This window comes from Rhinoderma darwinii, chromosome 7 (genome assembly GCF_050947455.1).
Source record: "Rhinoderma darwinii isolate aRhiDar2 chromosome 7, aRhiDar2.hap1, whole genome shotgun sequence".
Classification (NCBI taxonomy): Eukaryota; Metazoa; Chordata; class Amphibia; order Anura; family Rhinodermatidae; genus Rhinoderma; species Rhinoderma darwinii.
In genome coordinates, this window is record NC_134693.1 from 55,838,109 (window position 1) to 55,860,581 (window position 22,473).

Consider the following 22,473-nt stretch of genomic DNA (forward strand, 5'->3'; position numbering starts at 1 on the left):
CACCCCTGCGAAAAATTAGATGGTTAGGAGGAATGAGAGGCTGATGTTAAAATGTCAGTTGAGTTATATTGCCCTGTCCAGATTAACATCGGGTGTGGAGAGACGCTCTTGCATGCTGGGTGACAATGTTGCATGACCCCAATTAATAAAAATTTGGCCCGATCACGATACTCCAGGCGTCATACGGTGCTAAAGGTCTTGCTTGTAATCGTTCCATCTCATCTCAAAGGTCTTCTATAGGGTTAAGGCCAGGGCTCTGTGCAGCCATTCCAGTTCCATATTTGCCAAATATTCAGAGACAAATTTTTTTCTCAGCGTGTGCTGGTGACTCCGCCCTCTGTGACACCGCTGCCCGCCAGTGTAAACTCTCCATATACTTATCCTCCCCGGTCCTCTTTACCTCGGGTGCAGCGCTGGGTCCTGACGCCATTCAGTGTCAGGGTGTTGTATGCGCGGCACAGGTAATGCCCTGATGCTGAATGGCGTCAGGACCCAGCGCTGCACCTGAGATAAAGCAGACCCAACTCAGGAGCGTAAGTATATGAATGGATTCTGTCTGTTGGGCCCTGTATCGAAGCCTATCATGTAGAATACTTTCTGCTGGGCCCTGTATTTAAAGAGGCTCTGTCACCACATTATAAGAGGCCTATATTGTACATGATGTGATCGGCGCTGTAATGTAGATTACAGCAGTATTTTTTTATTTAGAAAAACTATTCTTTTTGACGGAGTTATGACCTATATTCGCCTTGTGCTAATGAGTTTCTTAATAGACAACTGGGCGTGTTTAACTTTTTGACCAAGTGGGCGTTGTGGAGAGAAGTGTATGACGCTGACCAATCAGTGACCAATCAGCGTCATACACTTCTCTCCATTCATGTACTTAGCACATAGTGATCTTCCTAGATCATGATGTGCATTCACATGCTCACACATTAACGTTACAGAAGTGTCTTGACAGTAAATAGACATCGCTTCCAGCCAGGACGAGATGTCTATTCACAATCCCGACACTTCAGTAACGTTTGTGTGTCACTTACAGCACAGCAAGCGTAATCTCGCTGTAAACTGTCATTAATTTCTCATGGCACAACGCCCTTAAAGGACAAATATTGCTCAATTAACAGTTTATCCACATTCCTTTGGATTATTCCCATACCCAAACCCTTCTGACTAAATGGCAAACTGATGACTATATTCACTTACGCAACTATTCAAGCGGCCTTGGAACAGGCACATAAATTTCTCCCGTCAGCACGTTTCCTGGAGATGAGATTGAAGGTTGCTCATAGGTCTTACCTAACCCCATGTTTAGACCACAAAAGTGGTATCTATCCTACCTCACACTGCTTGAAATGGCAGGCACTAGAAGTCAATCTTTACCATTTACTCACTTGGCCTGATGAAGACGCTGGTTCAGTGTTGAAACGCGTAGTCTTTTACAATAAATTGTTTCTTTTTGTATTTCAAAACAATGGAACTGCTTCTACCTTTATTACCAGCAGCGCCGTTGATGGTCCAGCAATTTTTTCTCCCTGCAAATCTTTACCAATGTCTATGGTCCTGCCCCAATATTCAGACTTTATGGTCCAGAATACGGCTATTTACCTCTAAACATCTCACAAATTATGTTCCCGACACAGCTTTATGGGCAATCTTTGGTTATTTAGATCCTGAGGTGCATAGGTGTTACCCCGGAGCTCATAGACTATTGCATTAGGTAGTAGAATCAGGGGTAAAGGCTATCATGCAAACCTGGCTTCACGAGCAGGCTCCGCCTTTCAAAATGTTTCTCCATAAACTCTCTTACCTGTTAACCCCTTCCCGCCGCAGTCCTTTTTCAGATTTTCATTTTGTTTTTTTCCTCCCCACATTCCAAAGGCCATAACTTTTTTATGTTTCCGTCGATCTAGTCCTATGAGGGCTTGATTTTTGCAGGACGAGTTTTATTTTTTCGTAGCACCATTTATTGTGCCATATAATGTACTAGGATACGGGGAAAAAATTACTTGTGGGGTAGAAAATAAAAAAAAACGATTCCTCCATTGGTTTTTGCGCATCATTTTTACGGAATTCACGGTGCAATTAAAACAACATGTTAACTTTATTTTGTGGGTCAATACGATTACGGCGATACCAAATATATATAGTTTTTTCTATGTTTTACTGCTTTTACAAGTAAAAACCTAAGTGTAAAAAATAAAATGTATTTTGTGTCGCCAAATTCCGAGAGCCATAACTTTTTTATCGTTCCGTCGATTAAGTGGTATGAGGGCTTATTTTTTGCGGGATAAGCTGTAGTTTTTAATGATACCATTTTGGGGTACATGCAACATTTTGATCACTTTTTATTTCATTTTTTTGCGGCAGATGAGATGACCAAAATATAGAGATTCTGGCGTTTACAATTTTTTTTTTGACGGCGTTCACCGTGCAGGTTAAATAATGATATATTGTAATAGTTCAGACTTTTACGGATGTGGCGATACCAATTATGTTTATTAATTTTTTTACTATGCTCTAGGGGGAAAATGGGAAAAGGTTTTTTTTTTGAACTTTTAATTTTTTTACATAAAAAAACCTATTTATTTTACTCATTTTTTCTATTTTTTATTAGTCCCCCTAGGGGACTTCAACCAGCGATCATTAGATCGCTTGCACGATATACTGCAATACTAATGTATAAATGACACCTGTCTCTAGAACGGGGCCCCAAAACCCTGTTCTACCTCTTTGTGTGTCAGCTGATTTCTGACCATGAAGGTGAAAACAGCGTAGCTCGCTAAGCTACGCTGTTTTCGTAAGCTCCATAGAACTGAATGTTCGTTACAGAAACAGCGTAGCTCACATGCTGCGCTGCTTCCGTATCTGCTATTCACTACTATGGTAGTTACGGAAACAGCGTAGCTCAGCTATTTTCGTAACTCCCGACCATAAAGTCAGGAAGTGGCCGGGAGTCAGTGATAGCAGACAAAGATAGAACAGGGTTTAGGGGGCCCCGTTCTAGAGATAGGTGCGGGTCACAGAGGTGGGACCCGCATCTATCTGACATTTATGACATATCCTCTGGATATGTCATAAATGTCCCTCGTGGGAAAACCCCTTTAATAGTTATGACTGTCGTATTTATTTTTTCCACTTTTACCGTTATAATAACGTTAGAAACGCTTGGTGTTTTAAATTGTATTTATAAGTGCATTTTTATTTGGTAATGGCCTGATGGAGACGCCGATTCGACGTTGAAATGCGTAGCCGCAATAAATATTTACGTTTCTGGATTTGTTGTTTTGGGTGTTGGCATCTCTTTCAAGTTTTCGCATTTTAGAAAACATTTAGCCGACAAGTACAGCGGTGGTAAAATCGCACCGACCAGTAAGGAACTGCTGCATCTCGCGAGATTACGAGGTAAACGAGATTTCGTTTCCCTTGCTGGAAATCTCACAGAAAAGATTCAGAAGTGTCCGGATTCTGAATACACATGGCGTCCTGGCTGGAGGTCATATATATTCATTATCAGGACACGTGATTAACGTTAATGTCTGTGTATGTGGCTGCACATCGCGTTCTAGTAAGAACGCGATGCTGCTGTGTAAATGCATGGAGAGGGGTGCATGAGGCTGATTGGTCAGCGTCATACACTCCTCTGTACAACGCCCACTTGATCGAAAGTAAAAACACGCCCACTTGGGCATTAAGAAACTCATTAGCATAAACCAAAATCGCTAATAAAGTGGTAAAAATAGTTTGTTTTTTTAAAATAAAAAACATTACTGTTACCTACATTATAGCGCCCATCTCCTTATATAGGAGATAGGGCACTTATAATGTGTTGACAGTCTCTTTAATACCTGCTGCTTTTTTCTACTCTTATTACCATTGAACATTCTGCACGATGAGACACCCTGTGCCCGTTTTTTCTTTTATATGTTTATCCTTTAAATCTAACCGTCCAGATCTGAGTCTTGGAAGTCTGTCACATGCAACCCACCAGTGGTAAGTACAGTGGCTGTCCTCTGTGAAAATTGTAATGTGTCATTAACCAGGTAGGATTTTCTGCATCAAAGGTTAGTTGAAACATAGTTCCATTCTTTACCCAAAACAGTTAGAGGGCTGCTTTCTTCCAGATCTGTCAACAGATTGCCTGTGGTATTTCAAATCTTGTATAACACCTTAATCTCACCCATTTGGGAAATGTTTCCTTATTCTCCTACCCTATGAGTTATAGAAATGTAAAAACTTCATACAGAACAGTTTTTATTATTTTCTCATTTGTGGGGGTCCTGACAAGTGAATAGGGCTGTGCTGCAGGTAGCTGGGGTTGCCGCAGTGCAGGGAACAACTTTACAGTGGCTGCAGTCCTTATACAGTTCTGTCGCCTCTTCATTTTTGTGTTTGGTGGGTCGAGGGACCCTTTTTATTTAGCCCTATGTATTATTTTATATCAATCCCTTAGATCGAACAAATCAGCATTTGCTAATAGTGTTTTTGAGGTTTTTCCAAAATTGTTTGTGTATACAAAAATGTAAGAAAGCTACGCCCCCTTCTTGAGACGCGCCCCAATTTGTCTGGAAAACCAAAGTGTCCCTGGAAAACATTTTCTAATGTTGTTTGGAACTGTGGAGTTCCTCCACATCAAACTCGTCAAATCATGTGTTTCTGGACCTCGCTTTGTTCACATGGGCAAAGTCATGCTGGAACAGGAAAGGGCCTTCCCCAAACAGTTGCCACAAGGCCGGCAATTTTACAAATGTCTAAAATGTCTTTGTATGCTGCAGCAATAACATTATCCTTCACTGGAGATAAAGGGTCTAGTCAAAACCCTGGAGTAAGTGAAAACAGAATTTTAGAATTTTTGGCAAATTTATTAAAAATGAAAAACTGAAATTTCGCATGAACATAAGTATTCAGACCCTTTGCTATGTTACTTGAAATTTGGTTTTAGGTGCCTCCCATTTCTCTAGATCATCTTTGAAATGTTTCTATATCTTGATTGGAATCCACCTGTGGTCAATTCATTTGATTGGACATGATTTAGAAAGACACACCCCTGTCTATATAAGGTCTCACAGCTGACCAATATATATCAGAGCAAAAAACAAGCCATGAGGAGGAAAGAACTGCCTGTAGAGCGCAGAGACAGGATTGTGTGGAGGCACAGGATGTGGAGAAGGGTACAACAAAAATTCTGCACTGAAAGTTCCCGAGAGCACAGTGGCCTCCATAATTCTTAAATGGAAGAAGTTTGGAACTACCCGCAGTCTTCCTAGAGCTGGCCGTCCCACCAAACTAAGTAATCGGGGGAGAAGGGACTTAGTAAGAGAGGTGACCAAGAACCCAATGGTCACTCTGGCTGAGCTCCAAAGATCCTGCGTGCAAATGGGAGAAACTTCCAGGAGACCAACCATCACTGCAGCGCTCCACCAATCTGAGCTTTATGGCAGAGTGGCCAGAAAGAAGCCTCTCCTCAGTAAAAGACATGTGAATGCCCGACTGGAGTTTGCAAAAAAGCACCTAAAGGACTCTCAGACTGAGAACCAAGATTCTGTGGTCTGATGAAACCAAGATTGAACTTTTTGGCCTCTGTTCTAAGCTTCATGTCTAGAGGAAACCAGGCACTGCTCATCACCTGCCCAATACCATCCCTACAGTGAAGCATGGTAGTGGCAGCATCATGCTGTGTGTGGGGGGGTTTCAGTGGCCGGGACAGGGAGACTGGTCAGGATTGAGGGAAACATGAATGGAGCAAAGTACAGAGACTCTTAATGAAAACCTGATCCAGAGTGCTCTAAACCTCAGACTGAGCCGAAGGTTCACCTTCCAACAAGACAATGACCCTAAGCACACAGCCAAGACAACACAGGAGTGGCCTAGGGACAACTCTGTGAATGTCCTTGAGTGGCCCAGTCAGAGCCCTGATATGAACCCAATCGAACATATTTGGAGAGAACTGAAAATGGCTGTCCACCGATGGTTCCCATCCAACCTGAGAGGATTTGCAGAGAAGAATGGCAGAAAATCTCCAAATCCAGGTGTGCACACCTTGTGGCATCATACCCAAGAAGACTGGAGGCTGGTATCACTGCCTAAGGTGCTTCAACTAAGTACTGAGCAAAGAGTCTGAATACTTATGTCAATGCAATATTTTAGTTTTTCCTTTTCAATAAATTAGCAAATATTATTAACATTCTGTTTTCACTTTGTCATTATGGGGTGTTGAGTGCAGAATGATGGGGGAAAAACTTGTAGTTTTTATTTTAGCACAAGGCCTCAACATAACAAAATATGACAAAATTGAAAGGGTCTGAAGACTTTCCGAATGCATTATAAGCAATATGACACGCTTCAACACTCAGCGGCCACGGTCTGTGAGTTTGCGTGGTCTACAGCTACGTGCCTGAGCTGTTCCTTTTAGACACCCAATTCATAATAATAGCACTTACTGGGGCTGATCTAGAAGATCAAAATTTCACAAGCTGTTTTGTAGTAAAGGTGGCATTACAGTGCCATGTTCAAAGTCACAGATCTTCAGTACGACTCATACTACTACCAATGTTTGTCTATGGAGATTGCATAGCTGTGTGCTTGATTTTATGCACCTGTTGGCAATGGGTGTGTCTGAAACAGATTCAATTAGTAGGGGTTTCCATATACTGCTGGCCATATGGTGCATTCCTCATGTATAACCAATCTGTATAATACAATTACAAATATACAAGGTTATCTGCTAAGAATATGAATAGCAAACTCTGCAATGGCAACATTCAAATATCATACCCAATATATCTTTAATAATATCCATCAGTTAAAGAGCTATAATTAAGATATTCCATAACATTATGATCGATGGCGGTCGACCTTTGGGACAAGAACCGTCCAAAATATGTGATGGAGGAGCAGCATTTAACCAGCGCTGCTGCTCTTTTGTTCTGAGAGTCAATACGGGGTCACAATAGTCAAACCCCCACCAGTCAGTTAGTGATGGCATAATTTACTATAGTGGGAAAACTTCTTTAAATAGGTTTTCCTATAGTTGATTTGGTGATAAATATGGATTATGGGTAAACTGCTTTATATACTAATCTCTATCTCTAAAGGTGGCCGTACACATTAGATGTATGGTGGCTGAACCTCCTGATTTTGGCTGGAATGGCCAACCATCGAATGTGTATGGCGGTTTTCCGACTCTCCATGTCAGGGGGAAGAGAAGGATGAGGCTGTTGAATCTCAACATGCAGACCCTTTTGTATGCAAGCAGATAAGCCGCTGCCAGAGGAGTCTGGCAGCGGCTTTCTCCCTCTTCCCCATTGAAAAACACATGCAAGCTCGGCCGAGCGTGTATGTGTATGGGGCAGTCGTTAGGAATAGTTGTCGGCCAACGATCGTTATCTAATTACATCTAAAGCTGACCATAGACCTAAGAATGTCCCCCAAAATCTGAAAATCGTTCTGATTGATCTCTTGTTGCTTATATAGCGCCAGCATATTCCAGAGTTGTGCAGAGATTGTCCTCTTTGTCATTGGTCCCTGTCCCCAATAGCGTTCCAATACTTTTTGCTGCTTAGGAAAAAGATATACATGTAGAGATATTTACTAAGATACGAATAATGTACAAGGACACAATTACTTTAGCGTGTATACTGACCAGGAGTAACGCCTAACCCCAACATGAAATTCTCCCTCGCTTCATTTATTAGCTGTATTCTATAGAGTATTTATATGTTTGATATTGAAAACAAATATGTAATCTGTACTCTAGTATATTGTTGTTGTTGTTGTTGTTTGATAGGTATTTGTAATTTTCTTTGCACTAATATAACAAATTTTGCATTATTCACAGCACGTAATTTTTTCCATCTGAAAATATTTAATTAAAGAGGACCTGTCACCAGTTCAGCAAAGCCCAATTTCCTACCTCATGTCATAGGTGCTGTCACGCTGATGATGTCAGTATAGTTTATATCACAATCCGTTTTTACTTTCCGAGTTATGAACCATTTTGCTAATTAGGCTATACTAGCCAAGGGGCAGTAACGCTAAAATTTCACTGGGGGCCATGTCTGTGTGGACTGTATGACGCTGTCCCTGCACAGCATGATCTCAGCTTCTATCATGAAGGTGGGAGAAGCTGTATGACGCTGGTAGGACAGCCAATACAGACACCGAAGCCAGTGAAACCTCAGCATTTCCGCCTCCTTGGCTAGTATAGCCTAATTAGCATAATAAGAAAATGCCTCATAACTTGGAAAGTAAAAAATGGATTTGGATACAAGTGACATGAGGTAGGAAGTTGGGCTTTACTGAACTTGTGACAGGTCCTTTTTTAAAAATCTCGCTTTGCCGAGCATTTAGTGCCAATCCCGTCCTACAAAATCAGGAGAACCTTTCCTAAACATTGAAGTCATAGAGAAGTGTCCTGATTAGGCACAGTGGGGGATTAGATTAGCTGCTCATTTTTTTCTTTCCCCTATTATTAGAAAACAAATATCCCTAGTGTGTGAAAAGTTCATGTATCACACCCCTGGGGTCACTGGAAGGCTGTACAGGAGAAGAGATCACAATGACAGGCAGTGACAACTGATCTTTTTCACTGCTCTCACTTTCAGCTCCCCAATACCACCTCCCCTCCTCCCCTACACAAACACAGAACCAGGAAGTAAAAAATGTAATCCTGCTCCCCGACTTAAAGGGAATGTGTCGCTAGAAAAACGTTTTTTTTTTTTTAGTTAAGCAGTTCGTGTATAGGTGATTAAACATTGTTCTAATTTTTTAATTTTTTTCACGAGTCAGGAAATATTATAAATTAGATTGTAATTTATAATATTTCCCAGCGCTGGTCACTAGATGGAGCAATTCCCAAAATTGCAGCATTGCATGTGGTAAAGCAACCACATTGCTTTATGCTGCAAAATTTGAGAAAACTCACTCGCTCTAGTGAGCTCTCAGAATCCCCCCTCCTTTATCCTGGCTAGTGCCGGGAGAAACGAGGGGATTGAACGGTCAAACCTCCTACACTGTGTGTCGCCATTTTTTGAGCTAACACACAGTGTAGTAGGTTAACATACAGTAGTAAACACACAGTAAAACACGTACATACACAGACCTAACTTACCTGCTCCTGCCGCCGCCGCTCCCTCCGGTCCGTCCGCTACCTCCGCTCCAAGTGCACAAGTCCGGAAGCCGCGACCGGAAGTAGTAATCTTACTGTCCGGCCGCGACTTCCGGTCCACAAGAAAATGGCGCCGGACGTCGCACAGTTCTATTTGGACTGTGTGGGAGCGGCGCATGCGCCGTTCCCACACAGACGGCGTACAGCATAGTGGATGGAACGGGCCCCGTTCGCATTCACTATGGGACTGTATGTGCCGTATTCCATGTCTGTATGTGTCGTTAATCGACACATACAGAGATGGAAAAAGAAATGGTAGCCCCCATGGACAAGAAAAAGTGAAAAAATAAAAAAAAGTAAAACACAAACACACAAATAAATAAAAAAATGTTTAATAAAACACTAAAAAAAAATTTTTTTTTCGTGACACTGGTCCTTTAAAAGGTATGCTGCTGCAAGCTTTGATCCTGGCTTGATCTGGGCTCTAGCCCTAATATTCTAGCAGCAAAACTGATCTATTACATCTGTCCTTAGCAGTGAAGGGGTAAAAGGAAAACTCTGATAAACTATAGTTTCACTTGTAAATTCTCAGTATAATCATGATGTCGGGTGCCACTGCTGTCTGGTTTTTGAGCAATAAAACGTAATAATGTCACAATATTGTGATGTCACCATAATAATTATTTCTAGGGTTTGCTCTATTTTGATTGTCACAATAATGTATCTATTTCTAGGCTGTATATTACTGTTATATCACAATAGTGTCTGCTATCTTTTGCACACGACAGGTACCATATACAGCAGAAGGGGATGTATGGACAGAAGAATATATTGTGGTATAGATCAGGTTTAATGTGTTATTCCAGATCTCCCCCCCCCCCCTTTTTTTTTTTAATGGAAACTAGTAAAAGCGAGCGTTCCACTACCCGATCATCGGTACGTGTAAAAGGGGCTTTGTACCTGCATCTTTATCTCTTGATTATCCTGATCGCAATGTAGAATGATCTATATAACTATAGAATCTGAGAGCTGTCATCTGGCCACACCTTCCTTTTTGATGCATGGGCACGGAATCATGGGACATGTAGAGATATGATATGTAGACATAGAGCTACTTCATGCTGATGATTCCTGCAATGAAAATGACAGGGGCTGGACTATTATTTTCTAAAAAGCAAGTAGCATGGAGAGTTATTGAAGAACACAGCTATAAGAGGTTCGATAGGGGGTTGTGGGAATGATTTCATCTTCCTGCTAGAGTTTCCCTTTAACATGAGTATTTTGGTAAATTAGCATTCAGTGGGAAACAGTGCTATTGTTAGGTAAGCAGTATCAGCTTGGGAGATTTGTTCTGCAGTGTTTAGCACACAAAAGATTATATGCAATGTTACCCTATAATAACGTCATGAACTATAAGAGCAGAACTAGGCCAAGACAAGTTTTCAGCCTATGAATATAAATAAATGTTTTTGGTCTCTGACAGCAAGCAGAGATCTTGTAGGGAGGGTTATAAAAATTCGCACAAGTGAAAAGTGGAGGAGTTCCCAATAAATACCATACATGTTATTGCTTTTATTTTTTAAAGGGTCTTTGAGAAATGAGCTTAAATCCGAGTGATTCTGCCACGTGGCCGCTCTGATCCCTAAGGCCCCATGCACACGACTGTATAAAATCGCCGTAATTGCGGACCGTAATACGTTCCGCAATTTCGGACCCATTCAGTTCTATTGGCCGCGGACACCTTTCCGTATCGCTATAGTTTTCCCCTCTCTCTGCAAGCTCTCTAATTTTCAATTATCTCTGAATTAGTGGGTTGAGCTTAAAGAGGCTCTGTCACCAGATTTTGCAACCCCTATCTGCTATTGCAGCAGATCGGCGCTGCAATGTAGATTACAGTAACGTTTTTATTTTAAAAAAACGAGCATTTTTGGCCAAGTTATGACCATTTTCGTATTTATGCAAATGAGGCTTGCAAAAGTACAACTGGGCGTGTATTATGTGCGTACATCGGGGCGTGTTTACTACTTTTACTAGCTGGGCGTTGTGCATAGAAGTATCATCCACTTCTCTTCACAACGCCCAGCTTCTGGCAGTGCAGACACAGCCGTGTTCTCCAGAGATCACGCTGTGTCGTCACTCACTTCCTGCCCCAGGTCCTGCATCGTGTCAGACGAGCGAGGACACATCGGCACCAGAGGCTACAGATGATTCTGCAGCAGCATCGGCGTTTGCAGGTAAGTCGATGTAGCTACTTACCTGCAAATGCTGATGCTGCTGCAGAATCAACTGTAGCCTCTGGTGCCGACACGATGCAGGACCTGTGAGTGACGTCACAGATCTGCACTGCCAGAAGCTGGGCGTTCTGAAGAGAAGTGGATGATACTTCTCATCAGAAAGCCCAGCTAGTAAAAGTAGTAAACACGCCCCGATGTACGCACATAATACACGCCCAGTTGTACTTTTACTTTTCAACACGCCCAGTTGTACTTTTGCAAGCCTCATTTGCATAAATACGAAAATGGTCATAACTTGGCCAAAAATGCTCGTTTTTTAAAAATAAAAACGTTACTGTAATCTACATTGCAGCGCCGATCTGCTGCAATAGCAGATAGGGGTTGCAAAATCTGGTGACAGAGCCTCTTTAACTGCTATCCGGTTTCCCATACACAACACACACAGAGCAGAGAACATGCTGCTCTCCTATCTCTAACATATATATATATATATATATATATATATATATATATATATATATAATTACACACACACACACACACACACACACACAAACACGCTCCTCAACATTGAAATTGCAACACCAAGAAGGACAAGCCGTAAGGTTATTCAAATCGAGGAAGTAGCAGGTTTTGCTAAGATCTGCAAATGTTATGGCAGGAAGGAGGTGATGGGAACAAGTGAGCCCTAATCTACCCACCGCCCTGTCCCTGCCTACTTGCAACGACCCGCCCTAGGCGACGGGGTACAACTTGGCGGCGGTCCCTACGCTGACTAAGTGCAAGGGGATACAAACAGGGAACAAGCAAAGGAAGGGGCAGTAGCCCACGGAACACCGTGAGGAAACGGAGTGGTGAACGAGCCAGTCAGGATCAGGATGTAGTGGAGTATACAAATGCAGAGCACGGAGCAGGAAGCAAGCCAGGGGCAGAGCGAAGCAGGATAAGCGGGAACTGAAGCAAGGCAGAAGCAGGCTGGAGCAAGGCAGCAGTGGGGCCAGGAATCCAAGAAGAATAACAAGCAATGAGGAAGAGAAAACGGCAGGTATAGATGGACAGGGGGTGGAGCTAACTCCGACTGACCAGGCCGTGATAGGCTCTCCCACTCCTGAGCCTGCCACCGTGATTGGTGGGAGCCGGTGTCAGTATAAGAGGTCTGGCCTCAGGTGTCGACTGATTAATCCTGGGAGTATCCACAGACGTAGTGCCTGGCAGATCCTTTACAGCAAAAGATCACATTTTCAAGCACCGAGCCCCAATCCGTGGCATGTGGGAGGGGCTTTTATGCCCCTCCCACATGCCACAGATTGGAGCTCGTGCTTAAAAATTTGATCTTTTGCATGCTTGAAAAGGGTCCGACTAGACTGAAACGTCACACTGGTGGGTGAATAAATCCCTTTGTATTTTGGAAGTGCTGCCTCGTCTCTATTTGGTTTGTGGATATCTGTTGTGGGACTTTGGATTGGGTCCCTCTGAGGCTTGTACCCAGCATTTTTACATCTTTCTCCGGTGCTGTGACAACCACATTTTTGTTCACAAGGAAACGTCCCACCGGTCCTACTCCCAGGATTATGGTGTGGGTGGCATAATGTAAGGCAGCCGGACCCCTCGAGTCTTAATTTCAGGTACACTAACAGCTTGGCGTTACATTGATTGATTTGATCGTGGAACCAGTGATTCGGCCATTTCTCCAGTGTCCTAGAAACTGTTTTTCAACAGCACACCAGGCCGCATGTTGCTCGTGCTACTGTGAGCAGCCTGCGTAGCCTAAACGTACTGCAGCTTCTCCAGACTTGTCTTGCATCGAGCACATCTAGGATGTCATTGGTCGGCAATTGCAAAGGGAGCTTCCAGCAGTCAATCTTGATGATTTGCGTGCCCAAGTGCATTCAGCGTGGCATAACATTCCTCAGACAACCATTAATAGCATGCCAAGGCGTGCAAGTGCGTGTATTTCTGCGCGTGGCGCTCATACTCTATACTACATATATTAAGAATATTTTGTATCCATTTTTTTATGATTTGCATATCATTAACATGCCTATCGATCCTGTGATTTTGACAATTCCAAAACTTTTACGCAATTTCAATATTGAGGTGTGTGTGTCTGTGTGTAAAAATATATATATACACTACCGTTCAAAAGTTTGGGGTCACCCAGACAATTTTGTGTTTTCCATGAAAACTCACACTTCTATTTATCAAATGAGTTGCAAAATGACTAGAAAATATAGTCAAGACATTGACAAGGTTAGAAATAATGATTTTTATTTGAAATAATAATTTTCTCCTTCAAACTTTGCTTTCGTCAAAGAATGCTCCATTTGCAGCAATTACAGCATTGCAGACCTTTGGCATTCTAGCTGTTAATTTGCTGAGGTAATCGGGAGAAATTTCACCCCATGCTTCCAGAAGCTCCTCCCACAAGTTGGATTGGCTTGATGGGCACTTCTTGCGTACCATACGGTCAAGCTGCTCCCACAACAGCTCTATGGGGTTGAGATCTGGTGACTGCGCTGGCCACTCCATTACAGATAGAATACCAGCTGCCTGCTTCTTCCCTAAACAGTTCTTGCATAATTTGGAGGTGTGCTTTGGGTCATTGTCCTGTTGTAGGATGAAATTGGCTCCAATCAAGCGCTGTCCACAGGGTATGGCATGGAGTTGCAAAATGGAGTGATAGCCTTCCTTATTCAAAATCCCTTTTACCTTGTACAAATCTCCCACTTTACCAGCACCAAAGCAACCCCAGACCATCACATTACCTCCACCATGCTTGACAGATGGCGTCAGGCACTCTTCCATCATCTTTTCAGTTGTTCTGCGTCTCACAAATGTTCTTCTGTGTGATCCAAACACCTCAAACTTCGATTCGTCTGTCCATAACACTTTTTTCCAATCTTCCTCTGTCCAATGTCTGTGTGCTTTTGCCCATATTAATCTTTTCCTTTTATTAGCCAGTCTCAGATATGGCTTTTTCTTTGCCACTCTGCCCTGAAGGCCAGCATCCCGGATTTGCCTCTTCACTGTAGACGTTGACACTGGCGGTTTGCGGGTACTATTTAATGAAGCTGCCAGTTGAGGACCTGTGAGGCGTCTATTTCTCAAACTAGAGACTCTAATGTACTTGTCTTGTTGCTCAGTTGTGCAGCGGGGCCTCCCACTTGTCTTTCTACTCTGGTTAGAGCCTGTTTGTGCTGTCCTCTGAAAAGAGTAGTACACACCGTTGTAAGAAATCTTCAGTTTCTTGGCAATTTCTCGCATGGAATAGCCTTCATTTCTAAGAACAAGAATAGACTGTCGAGTTTCACATGAAAGCTCTCTTTTTCTAGCCATTTTGAGAGTTTAATCGAACCCACAAATGTAATGCTCCAGATTCTCAACTAGCTCAAAGGAAGATCAGTTTTATAGCTCCTCTAAACAGCAAAACTGTTTACAGCGGTGCTAACATAATTGTACATGGGTTTTCAAGTGTTTTTTAATCATCCATTAGCCTTCTAACACAGTTAGCAAACACAATGTACCATTAGAACACTGGAGTGATGGTTGCTGGAAATGGGCCTCTATACACCTATGTCGATATTGCATTAAAAACCAGACGTTTGCAGCTAGAATAGTCATTTAGCACATTAACAATGTATAGAGTGTATTTCTGATTAATTTAATGTTATCTTCATTGAAAAAAAACGGTGCTTTTCTTCCTAAAATAAGGAAATTTCTAAGTGACCCTAAACTTTTGAACGGTAGTGTATATGCAGAAACATGGAGGACATCATATAGCAGCAACAAGCAGTGTAGCTGTGAATCCAGCACTGGGTTGAGAAATAACTCTTATTAAGATCAGCTGCAGTGTCTGTGTCTTTCTCGTTTGTTTCTCTCCCTCTGCTCCTGCTCTGATCTCCATAGACTTCTACAGGCAGCAGTAACCTGATCCCGCAGTAAGCTGATAGTCCTTCTTTTCTTGAGATGGATTTAGCCCTATTGCAATTTAGTGAAGCTAATCCACAACTTTTCAGCGTGGAATTTGCTGCAATAATGAACAGGCTATGGATTTTAATATCCGCTTTTATTATTAGGCATGGATATTTTCTTGAGCGTGTAACTGGGGGATATTCACATGTATTGTCGGTGGAATGTTTGCGGATTCTGTTAAATTCATCACATCTCCATAAAAATAAAAAACAAAGCAAATAAATCCTAATTTACTGGATAAGGCTCTGTTCACGTCTGCGTTAGAGGCTCTGTTAGGGGGCTCCCTTGCAGATCCATCAGAGATTACCGGAAACCATAGCATGGTGCGCTATTGTTTCCGCTAAAACCATGGATACTCCAACGGAACCCATTAAAGTCAATGGGTTCCGTCAGCCGCCAATGGTGCAACGGAACCATTGCTTCTGGTATTTCCTTGTTCTACTCCTCTGACGGAACAGAATAACTGAATGGCCTGACAAAGATGTGAACAGTGCCTTAAAGTAACCAGTGAAGAATTTTTAATAAAAAAAAAAGTATTGGGGATGTTGTACTTTAAATGATGTTTTATTTTTGAAATGTTAACTAAACGTTCAACAAACTTCTGACAAGTCACTATGACATGTCAGAAGTTTGTTGAACGGTGGGGGTCTGAGTACTGAGACACCCACCAATCGCTAAAACAAAGCTTAATCCTTGTTTGGCTTTTCCCGGAAAGCCAATGCAGCGGTGTACGGGCTCAATAGAAAGTCTATGAGCCTGTACACAGCTTGGACAAATGTCATCCACACGGCGGTTTTTTAATCCACATCATGTCGATTTATGCTTTGGAATCATAGCAGACGTTCCTATCAGCGTGAGGCTGCTTAAAACACACACTGTCTTAGGGCAGCGTGATCTAGCGCGACCAAACTGAGTGTAAAGTGTGTGTAAAGCAGCCTCATGCTGATAGGACAGCGTCAGAGGCGGTGATGTAGCTCCACCTCAGGAGAATCGCTGGTGTTGACACTCTCTTGGCTAGCCAGCGATTCACTCGCATATATGCACCGAAAAAACAGCCGGGAGACATATCTCAGGAACGGGGGGGGGGGGGGGGGAGGGGGTGTCTATCTAGAAATAAAACAAAAGCACCGCTGGAGTCCATGAGACAGCAGTAATAATGGGAGACTGATGGTTCACTTTTTAGGACCTAATGACTGGTCCCCTTTAAGGCCTAAAATAGACTGGTCACTAAGGGGTTAAAATACATGGAAGTCTTTTATTGTTATTTACTGAACTGTGTAACCGATATCTCCGTTGATGTCCACTTTTCAATACACTTAATTGTATGCCAGGGAAAATCTTAGAGGCACTGAGGAGGCTAAAAATCAGGGACTAATCTAATTTAATTAAACTTTTTAATCTTTAACAATTTGATGAGAAGTGCTGGGAAAGCATGATGGATCTCATTTCAGGGTGACGCCAGGCGAAGCATTTTGCCAGATTCTACAATTTACCAGGACTGTACAAGTCTTGTTCTTTTCCTCTTTGATGCTTATGCAATGCTCTATTTTGGCTGTAATGTACAATGGAGGCTCTAAACCTTGTTGTTCATGATGTTTACATTTATTTTTTTTTTGCTTATGCCCCTCTTGTGTGGAATTTTTTCTTCAAATTGGAAAAGCATTAATAAAGTTTTTTGCAAAAATCAAAAGTGATAAAAAAAATTGTGTGTATTTAAAATGGTACCAATGAAAACTACAACTTAATAAGAAACCCTCATAGAACTCCTTTGAGAGAAACATATAAATATTAAGGGTCTTTGAAGCAACACAAAAAAAAAAAATGTGCTAAAAAAATTATTGTTTTTACTATTTTTTATATACTTTTAGATTTTTATATAATATTTTTGTTATTTCAGTAATTATAGCGACCCACAGAATACATTTAATTGTGTTATTTTATCTGCACGGTGAATTTCGTAAAAACAATAAGCCTAGTAAACAATGGCGGATTTGCTGCTTTTTTTTTCTATCTCCCCCAAAAAAGTTAATAAAAGTTATACAATACATTATATGTACGCCAAAATAGTGTCATTAAAAAAAAAAAATCTTGTCACGCAAAAAAAACAAGCTCTTATATAGCTACTTTGACAGAAAAATAAAAAAGTTATGTGGAGATGACAAAAAAAAGTAAATCACTGCGTCCTTTGGTCCAAGAGGTCACGATCTTATGGTGTTAAAATAAGTTTGCCACCATCCGCACAGTCCCATGGTCAGATAACAACCACGTCTTACCTGGTTTTCCTTCCTCTTGCACCCCCATACTACCATGTGCAATGAATGATTTTCTCTCTACCACCCCATTGCCACCCTTGTCCAATGGGTTAGTTGACCTTTTGGGTCGAGAGATCTACCCTGAAGAAGTGGAGGCTGCCAATAAAATGTTGAAGCTCAATAAACAGCCAGGCCCTGACGGCTTCACTGCTTTATATTATAAAAAATATGCCTCTGTTTTGAGTATACCCCTTTCTAAATCCTTTAACCCCTTCCCGCCGGATCACGTACAGTAACATCAAGAAAACTGGTGTCTTACCGCATTTTCACGTTACTGTACGTCATGGAGATGAAGCTGGCTCAGGAGCTGAGCCAAAGACATCACCGCCGGGTGACAGCTGTATGTTACAGCTGGCACCATGAGGTATCGGCCAGGACCGGAGCTAGCCTCCGATCCGACCGATTAACCCCTCACATGCTGCGTTCAATAGAGATCGTAGCATGTGAGGTGTTTATAGCCACCGGCACCCCAGCAACTTGATCGCTGGGTTGCCGGTGGCTGCAAAGGCGATCGGAGGGCTAATGCTTACCTCCCGGTCCGCCAGTAACGGAATCCTCCTATGCCCCGTCGTCGGCGGGGCCCAGGAGGCTTCCGGTACCATCGGCAAGATGGCGCCGGCTCAGCTTCCGGCTCAGAAGCTGAGCCGGCGTCATCAGCAGTGGGTGTCCGCTGTATGTTACAGCGGACATGCCGATCTATCGCCAGGAACCCCGAGCTAGCTCCGATTCCTGGCATTAACCCCTTCGATGCAGCGATCCATTGTGATCGCTGCATCCTAGAGGTTTGTAGAAAATCGGCAGCCTTGCCATGCGATGGCAAGGCTGGCGACTGTTACTATGGCAACAGGAGCCCTAACAATGGACTCCTGTCTGCCATTACGTAAGCTGATTAGGCCCCGCCCAGAGGCGGAGCCTGATCGGCTTGCTGTCAGTGAACAACTGACAGTTCCAATACATTGCACTACATAGGTAGTGCAATGTATTAGAACATCAAACAAACAGTTGGACATTCAAGTCCCCTAGTGGGACTAAAGAAAAGTGTAAAAAAAGTAAAAATAAAAGTTGTAAAACATACAATAAAAGTTTCAAATAATAACACAAAACACAATCGCCCTTTTTCACTTATCAAGTCATTTATTATAGAAAAAAATAATAAAGCCATACATATTTGGTATCGCAGCGACCGTAACGACCTGAACTATAAAAATATTATGTTATTTATCCAGCGCAGTGAACGCCGTAAAAAAAAAACTCAAAAACACTGCCATAATTACTGTTTTTTTGGTCTTCCAAAAATTGAAATAAAAAGTGATCAAAAAGTCGCATGTATCCAAAAATGGTACCAAAAAAATCTATACCTCGTCTCGCAAAAAACAAACCCTCACACCGCTCCATCGACGAAAAAATTTAAGTTATGGCTCTCACAACATGGCGACAGAAAAAATACATTCTCTTTCCAAAAGTAATTTTATTGTGCAAAAAGTTATAAAAAAGTTCTATAAATTTGGTATCGCCGGAATCGTACTGACCCGCAGAATAAAGGTAACATGTAGTTTATAACGTACGGTGAACGCTGTATATAAAAAAAAAAGTGGCACAAGCTGGGCACGACATATTTGACGCTGAATTGGCATATCTAGGGAAAAATTTTCATTTGTACCTTCCGCAGCGCAATCATTTATGGAAAAGACACGTGGGGTGAAAATGCTCACTACACCTCTTAATAAATGCCTTGAGGGGTGCAGTTTCCAAAATGGGGTCACTTCTCAGGGGTTTCTTTTATTATTTCACATCAAAGCCTCTGCAATTGTGAACCAATACTTTATATGTCGCCAAATTAGGCCTCAATTTTACACGGTACTCTTTCACTCCTGAGCCCTGTCGAATGTCCAGGCAAAAGATTAGGGCCACATGTAGGGTGATTCTAAAACAGGGAAACACCGCATAATAATTGAGAGCTGTCTTGTTATGGTGGCACAAGCTGGGCACCACATATTGGCGTATCTAAGGAAAAATTCCCATTTTCATTCTCCCACATCATGTGCACACGAATTTCTGCAAAACACCTGTGGGGTTAACATGCTCACTACACCCCTAGGTGAATACCTTGAGGGTGTTGTTTCCAAAATGGGGTCACTTCTGGGGGGGATCCACTGTTTTGGTTCCACAGGGACTTTGCAAATGCAACATAGCGACCAGAAACCAAATGCAGCAAAATCTGTACACCAAAAGCAAATGGCGCTCCTTCCCTTCTGAGCCCTGCCGTGTGCCCAAACAGCATTTTATGACCACATGTGGGGTATTGCCGTACTCCAGAGAAGTTGCTTTACAAATGTTGGGGTTCTTTTTTTTCTTTATTTGTTGAGAAAATTAAAAATTTGGAGCTAAAGCTACGTCTTATTGAAGAAAAAGGATTTTTTTTATTTTCACTGCCCAATTCTAATAAAATCTATGAAACACCTGTGGGGGCGAAATGCTCACTACACCCCTAGATGGATTCCTCAAGGGGTGTAGTTTTCTGAATGGAGTAACTTTTTTGGCGTTTTTACTGTTTTGGTCCCTCAGGGGCTTTGCAAATGCGACATGGCCTCCGCAAATCATTCCTGCTAAATTTGAGCTCCAAAAGCCAAATAGCGCTCTTTCCCTTCTAAGCTCCGCCGTGTGTCCAAACATCCGTTTATAACCACATGTGGGATATTGTTTTACTCGGAAGAAATTGGTTTACAAATGTTGTGGTGCTTTTTCTCCTTTAGTCCTCGTGGAAATTAGAAAAAATTAGCTAAACCTACATTATCTTTGAAAGAATGACAATTTTCATTTTCTCGGCCTACTTCCAATAATTTCTGCAAAAGACCTGCGGGGTCAAAATGCTCACTATACCCCTAGATAATTTCCTCAAGGGGTGTAGTTTCCCAAATGGGGTCACTTTTGGTGGATTTCCACTGTTTTGGCACCGAAAGAGCCCTTGAAACCTGACATGTTGCCTAAAATATTTTCTAATAAAAAGGAGGCCCAAAATCCACAAGGTGCTCCTTTGCTTCCGAGGCCGGTGCTTCAGTCCATTACCGCACTAGGGCCACATGTGGGATATTTCTAAAAACTGCAGAATCTGGGCAATAAATATTGAGTTGCATTTCTCTGGTAAAAACTTCTGTGTTACAAAAAAAATAGATGAAAAATGAATTTCTGCAAAAAAAAATGAAATTTGTAAATTTCACCTCTACTTTGCTTTAATTCCTGTGAAACGTTTAAAGGGTTAAGAAACTTTCTAAATGCTGTTTTGAATACTTTGAGGGGTGAAGTTTTTAAAACGGGGTGACTTTTTAGGGGTTTCTAATATATAAGGCCCTAAAAGCCGCTTCACAACTGAACTGGCCCCTGTAAAAATAGCCTTTTGAAATTTTCTTGAAAATGTGTCGAAATTGCTGCTAAAGTTCTAAGCCTTGTGACGACATAGAAAAATAAAAGGACGTTTAAAAAACGATGCCAATCTAAAGTAGACATATGGAGGATATTAATTAGCAACAATTTTGAGTGGTATAACTGCCTGTCTTACAAGCAGATACATTTACATTTAGAAAAATGCTAATTTTTGCAATTTTTCACCAAATTTTGGTGTTTTTCACTGGTAAATATTGAATTTATCGACCAAATTTTTCCACTATCATAAAGTCCAATGTGTCACGAGAAAACAATCTCAGAATCGCTTTGATAGGTAAAAGCATTCCGGAGTTATTACCACATAAAGTGAAATATGTCAGATTTGAAAAAATGGGTCTGGTCCTGAAGGCCAAAATGAGCTTGGTCCTCAAGGGGTTAACTCTCACAAGAATGGTGAGATCTCCAACTCCACCATGATGACTATCTATCTCTAGGTTTCCAAAACCTAAAACTGATCACTTGAGTTGGTCCAACTATCGCGTAATTTCCTTAATAAACATAGATGTTAAATTGCTAGCGAAGATCCCGTCCCTGCGTTTAAACACTGGCTTAGGTGCTTTGCTACACAGGGATCATGTTGGCTTTTCTCAGTGCCGGTAGGCCTTGTATAATATACGACGGTTCTACCAATAGCCAGCTCCAGGTTTATGTGGGCCCTTAAGCGACACAGACTTAGTAGGCCCCTTTGCGGGGGAACTCACGGTGGCAGTAAAATGGAAGAAAACATCACTTTGTGCCCCCATATAGAGGAAGAAGAGTGTTTGGATCCAGCGCTGTATGCAGTTTAAAACGGAAGCAAGTTCCAAGTTTAATAGTCCTTGGTTTAAGACACTACAGCCAAGACTAAGGACGCAGAAGCGTCCGAAACGCGTAGGCTCTGAGGACACCACTGCCCGCTTATTTCCACACCTGGACTCCATACCTCTGGACTAATTTTTAAACCAAGGACTATTAAACTTGGAACTTGCTTCCGTTTTAAACTGCATACAGCGCAGGATCCAAACACTCTTCTTCTTCCCTGCTTCAGACCGTGTGCCGACACGAGGATCCGGGCGCTATTTGTGACACAACCCACAGTGTCAGGTGAGCTGGAGGATTCCTCCCCCCTCTTTTTCTATTTTTGCCCCCATATAGACCTTAGGCCCTGTTTATGCCCCGACATAGAAGTTAACCCCCAGTTTGAACCTCCATAAATGTAGTGCCCTCTGTAGATAGTGCCATACAACCCCCCTCCCTGGTAGTGCCACACAACCCCCCCTCCCTGGTAGTGCCACACAGCCCCCCCCCCACCCTGTAGGTAGTGCCTTTGGGGTTGCCTCTAAAGTGGAATTCCCAGCAAGAGCATTGCCGATGCTCTGGCTGGGGATTCCGCATCAGGAGAAGCCCCTGACGTCACTGTCCAGATATG